The sequence below is a fragment of the Ruditapes philippinarum genome, unplaced genomic scaffold, assembly GCF_026571515.1.
Source record: "Ruditapes philippinarum isolate M1 unplaced genomic scaffold, ASM2657151v2 ctg7602_1_1_1_1, whole genome shotgun sequence".
Lineage (NCBI taxonomy): Eukaryota > Metazoa > Mollusca > Bivalvia > Venerida > Veneridae > Ruditapes > Ruditapes philippinarum.
In genome coordinates, this window is record NW_026853601.1 from 24345 (window position 1) to 30162 (window position 5818).

Sequence of the window (5818 nt, forward strand, 5' to 3'; positions counted from 1 at the left end):
ATCAAATATATTCGGTTTAAAATTTTGTACACGTATCGTTATGATTTCATAAGGAAAATGATAATCTGTCCTATTGAAATGTATGTTTTAATAGTTTTAAATGTACAATATACTCATACATTGATAGGAGTAAAATTATTTGAACATAACAAGTCTGATTCTGTGTCGATGACACCGAGAACAGGTGGTCAATTCCCGAGATTACTATACGTTTAATACGATCCCGGATCCCGGCTTTTCTATAGGCGATCCCTGGATTTCCCCCACCAGCATTTAGTGTATGTATTTACACTGCTTACACGCATCTTCATATATATTCATATTCCTCTTTTTTAAACTGAGAGAACTGGCTTCCATAACTTTATATATGTCACTTTTATTTTGATGTTCACTGAAGTCTCTTCAGCTAACAGAACTGTCATTTTTACATTTAAACACACTCCTGGAAAAAAATTACGGAGCGTGTCGCTACTAGCTTTTTTAAAAGCTAACCTTGTTGAATTTTAACTGATTTTTGCTACAATGGTCGGTTACTTGGTTATTAAAAATGCATTATCTTCATACTCTGACAAAATAAAATTTTGACAAGACCTCCTTAAAGTTTGAACTGACTTTGACATTGAACTTTGAATGACCTTGACGGTGAAGGTCAAATTATTCATTTTTGATTTAATTGTCCTGATTTGATTTAAACTTGGACAAAACAAGACTTTCTAACAAACAAACATATTGATGACCTTTACTTAAATTGACTTTGAATGTCAAGCTCAAGCTATTGAATCAAGTGTCGTTGTTTTTATTTTGTCGTCAGACCAAACAAATAATGGTAGCGAAATTTCAGACCCTGATGTGCTTATTTGCAAATGCCAAAAGTAGTCCAAACTCCTCAAAGCGGTTACTTCCCTTCATATATACATTAAGGCCGAACAATTAAGGGGAGATCACTGTTTAACGATTTTCAAATGACAGGCGCATTAATTTTCGTAACGTAAAATTTGGTCCCGGTCGGTCGAAATATTGTTCCCGACTGGTCGAAGATTTCTAAAATTGTGTAGTTCTTCTATATATCCATGCTTATATTCATCTCCATGATTATTTACTTCAGTGTTCCAACAGGTCTACCGTGAACAATATGTATCGAAATTAATAAGGGTTACAAACTCTAATTAAGAATAATATGGAATTCTTCAGGCTGTTACCTTATAATTCCCCGAGGTCGAGGGGTTTACACGCTCGCTTTAGATGCGAGAGGTACGGAGTTCAAATCCCAGTTAAGGCAACTCATGTTTTTTGTTTTTTTTTGTTTTTTTTTTGTTTATTTGTTTTTTAATTGATTAAGCCAAATAAACATTGAATTGAATATCAGTGTTGCAATAAGTCTTATAGCCAATTTACTATAGAATTTAGTGAGACTTTACGAACAAATTGGTTTATATTATCACAACCTTCAGCTTTTCGACATCTGAGACACAAACAAATTCAGCGCCTTCTGTGCTTTGATTTTTATCTGGCTATGATTTTGTTATTATCAATGGATTAACTTTATATTAAAACACAACATCTTTTAGGTCAGGACTTTCCTGTACATGTATATTAAACTCAATCAGACCTTGACTCATGTATGACCTTGACCTTGAAAGGTCAATATTATATTATTTTCACTGATAATTGCTATAATTGGCTGTAACTAATATTAATAGTCCAGGGTGTTCACTAGCCATGAAATCCTGAGGGTATTTTGAAGTTATACCGATTACAAGATCAAATCCCCATTATTTTAATAAAATTTGACCCTCCAGTTAAAATCTTGAGGGTCAAATCAAGCTTTTTGGAAATTTGAAGGGTCAAAGAGTCATTTCAAGGATCAAACGGACACCCTAAATAAATGGACTTTTTCATACTTGGACAAAGTATAATCTTTTGAACAAGGTTTAAAGGGAGACACAGGCAAAATTTTCATCTCTTCCTTCTGAATTGTTTATTCAATTTTCTGTAAATATCTTCAATATAAATACACTAGGCAGTCACAGGAACAAAACTTTTCTCCTTATAAAGAATAAAATGGTGCTTTCCTAACTTGACCAATGTTAGTCAGGTTACAGTGTTAAGATTTCAAAATAGTTGTCACAGTGGACTCTGGAAACTTTAAAGAACACCTGAAATGAACGTTTTAAACTTGTTTTAATCATGCAATATCCCTAATATGTGTTATTGTTACTTCCAGTGTTTGTTCTAATCACATTACTTGTTTTAAACCTACTCTGTGATTTTGTCCGCGTCTACATTTCGTTCAACATATCGAGATGTATTAACGCTTCAAACGCAAAAATATATAGAAATTAGAATGTATACAGAATTTCACGTCATTTAAGAGTGATTTGAGTACATTAGATTTTTTAAATTTTTGTCATTAATTTGCCTGAGTATCCCTTTAATGGGTGAACTGATTTTAACCTTAAGCTCTAAATGGACTTGATTTTCAAGGTCAAAGTATGGAATTTCAGTCAAGATGTCATAATTTTATTATTTATGTATGGATTAAATTCATTTGTCATAAAACAACACTTGTCAATGTTACATGTGAAATAATTAAGACATGACTTTGACTTTTGATTATATTTTCTTAACATTGTCTTTTTTTATAAAAAACAAAACACAAACTTATTTTTGTCTTTGATTTTCTTTTTTAAAGATTTGTTTAAACGTTTATTTGTTTGCTTTGAGAAAAGGTAAAAAGGTCAAGCACAGTACTCGCCCGGCAATGCCTCTTCTTAAAATTATTTAATGGATAACCTAAAACGATAATGAATATGCAAACTTCTGTTTCTTTAAGAAGATTCTATTAAATATCATGAAAACTTGATCAATTTAAGTACATGTACATACAGTAAAGTCTCGCTATTGAGACCACTTCTGGGTCCAGGTAAAATTGGTCATATTATTGAATCGGTCTTAATTTGGAGACCCATTCTTATGTTTACTATTATTATGTTTTCTGTAGTAGGAGCTTATCATTAGCGATTGGGATCATTGAAACATAACTGTTCGAATAACATAAACCAATTAACATGCATTTTATTCAACAAAAAAGATTTTTATTTATTCAAATCATCACATTTATGCATCATTTTATGCAACTAAAAACACATTGAAAAGACGTTATATATTTTCGAATGTTTTCACAAGAAAATTTCATTTAAATCATTGTTGTTTAGTTGTTGAGGTCTGATGATCTCTTGCATACTCATTTATGTTAGATGCATTATTCCCCCACCCATCTAAATGCTCATCCTTTTGTTTCAGGCTTATCCGGACCTAAAAGTAAAAAAAATACGTTTTTTAGTTTAAGTAAAAATAATTCGTATCTGTAATTGTTTAAATCTCTATTGCCATTTAAAACTTCGTGAATCAACTTTATTTTTTGTTCTGAATTAATTATTTTCCGTTTATAATTCTATATTTTATCTTAAAAGACAATTGTATTGAATTAAATTTGCAAAAACGGTAAAAGTTCTAACTCCGAATTGTACAATATCTTTTTTAACATAGACAAAATAATCTACCTATCCAAAAGTGTGTGTTGTTAACACATCGGTGGTCTTTCTTTTATTCGCATCAATCCAAAATAATAAAGTGAAAGGAATATTGACACATTCAATCCCATTCCTTTTAATCACAAACCGCTAATGTCATTGATAAGCTCATATATTGACACTTTATTTTAAACTGTTAATTGATATTTTAAACGTCTCTTCCGTGTACCGTAAATCGACACACCTTCATGGCGTTTGTCGTAAAGTGTTGTAAAATTGTTAATTGGAGATAATGCGTGGCATGTACAAGTTGGCGAGCAGGGTTAATAATTGGTCGTTTTAATGACCCATTTTTTGAAAACAAAAATAAACATTAAAAATTTAGTAGAATCTACAAAAATGATGTGTTGATGTAAAACACTTTCAGTACAAAGTGCAATGAGTACGAATAGGACTACTGTGGTTATACTCGGTTTCTATCATCCATCTCATCCAATATGGCATCGTTCAATTTTCTGATGACAGAGTAGAATTTAGGGAAATTGTTCCATTTATAGATTTAAAATGTTTGGAATGGCTCTGTGGCTGGGGGTTAAATACAGGATATTTGGCTGCTAAAAAGGAAACATTATTTATGAAATTTTTGTGAATACTTGTGAAAAAAATTGAACACTGGTTCTCTATTTCTATGTAATTTTCTGCGCATTTGCTGGAAGCAATTAAGTTTCATATAATGGGGAAAACTAAAAGGTAGACAACTACAATATTTTTACCGGAAAGAGGGTCCATTTGGGAAAATTCATCAGAATGCCTATTTTCTAGCAGACAGGTCAGTGTTGGAATGACTGCAAACTCATATCGACCTTGTCCTATAATGTCCTTGACCTTTAAGGTTAAATTATAGAATTTTCTCTGATTTTGCTATAATTGACCTTGTTAATTGATAAGTAGATTATCTGCTTACTTTAGACAAAACAACATTTGGACAAGACCTTTAAAATTTTTGAACTGACATTGACCTTGACCTTTAAATTATCTTGACCAACATGGTCAGTTTCAGAATTTGGTTAAATTGTTATAATTTTGTTATTTATGTAAGGATTTGATTTAAACTTAACAAAACAAAACTTGCTATCAAATGAACATGTTGAATAATTTAGATGTGGCTTTGATTTTAAATTGACTTTCCAATATTCCTATTAGTAAAATGTTGAATCATCCTAAGGATATGTCGCCTGCTTAGTAACTTTGTCTTTAAAGGTCTTATCTGTGATATGCATGCTTCATAACCTGTGATCCCTTTTCAAAATTTCATTTTGTTTAGTTCGGCCCATTGTTTTCTGGTTTAGGGCACATGCTTTCTATTAATTTGGACCATACGCCGCTTTTCATGGAATGACACGGAAGTGTCACATTGAAGGTTCTATGATAACCGCCGTTTGAACACATCTATGGATGTTTTCTAAATTCAAAATTTTACCATTTCATGTTTAAATGTTAAACTCTACTTAAGCCGGTGCTAGGGGGCGTGGACGGCAGTTTTCACTTTACAGTTCCGTCCATGAACAGACTCAGTCAAACCGAACTTTTTCAATTTTGTCGTTTTGGGCTCTCTTTAGGGATTCTTATTTTCTCTATTGTGTCAATGTCAAAAGAATGAAATTCTCTTGTTTTGTTTTTTTTCTCATCAGAGCCGTAGGCTTAGGTGAGCTATAAGTATCAAAGGGGGATGCTCCGGAGTCCGCCGTCCGTCGCCATGCGTCAACAATCGTCTTCTTCTCTGAAACTACTAAGCAGATTTACTTCAAATTTGGTCTGTAGCATTCTTGTGACAGTCACAATTGAATTCGCTCATTATATTACAATTGGCCTCTTTTAGGGGTCAGCAGAGCTAAAAATAGAAAAACACTTAAACATATACTTCTACATAACTAATAAATGGATGATCACCAAACTTTGTCTGTAGCATTCTTGGGTAGTCTTTTATCAAGTTTGCTCATATTAATGTGATTGGCCCCTTTTATCGGTCTCTAGGGCTAAAAATAGAACAAAAACCTTCGAACATCATTTCCTACTGAAATAATTGATGGATGATCACCAATATTTGTAGCATTGTTTTCCGACGAACACCGTGACAATTATCACAAGAACACCTTGACAAATTATCATAAGAACTTCATCCCTCGTGTAACACTTCTTCCCCCGTGTATATATTAAGTTATAAAAATTTGTTATTTTTTCTAGTATGAAGAACAACAAATCTCTAAACTAGTTGGACATCTTCC

At 32.3% G+C, this 5818-nt stretch overlaps 1 long non-coding RNA gene across 1 annotated transcript; it reads right to left on the bottom strand.

Annotated features, from left to right (window-relative positions):
* Positions 1–3050: 3050 nt before the first annotated feature.
* On the bottom strand, positions 3051–3765 carry LOC132737300 (uncharacterized). The gene is made up of 2 exons (XR_009626717.1): positions 3564–3765; positions 3051–3315 (listed from the first exon to the last, which is right to left on the bottom strand). It is a non-coding gene; the product is annotated as an uncharacterized LOC132737300 (long non-coding RNA).
* Between the last annotated feature and the right edge of the window lie 2053 nt (positions 3766–5818).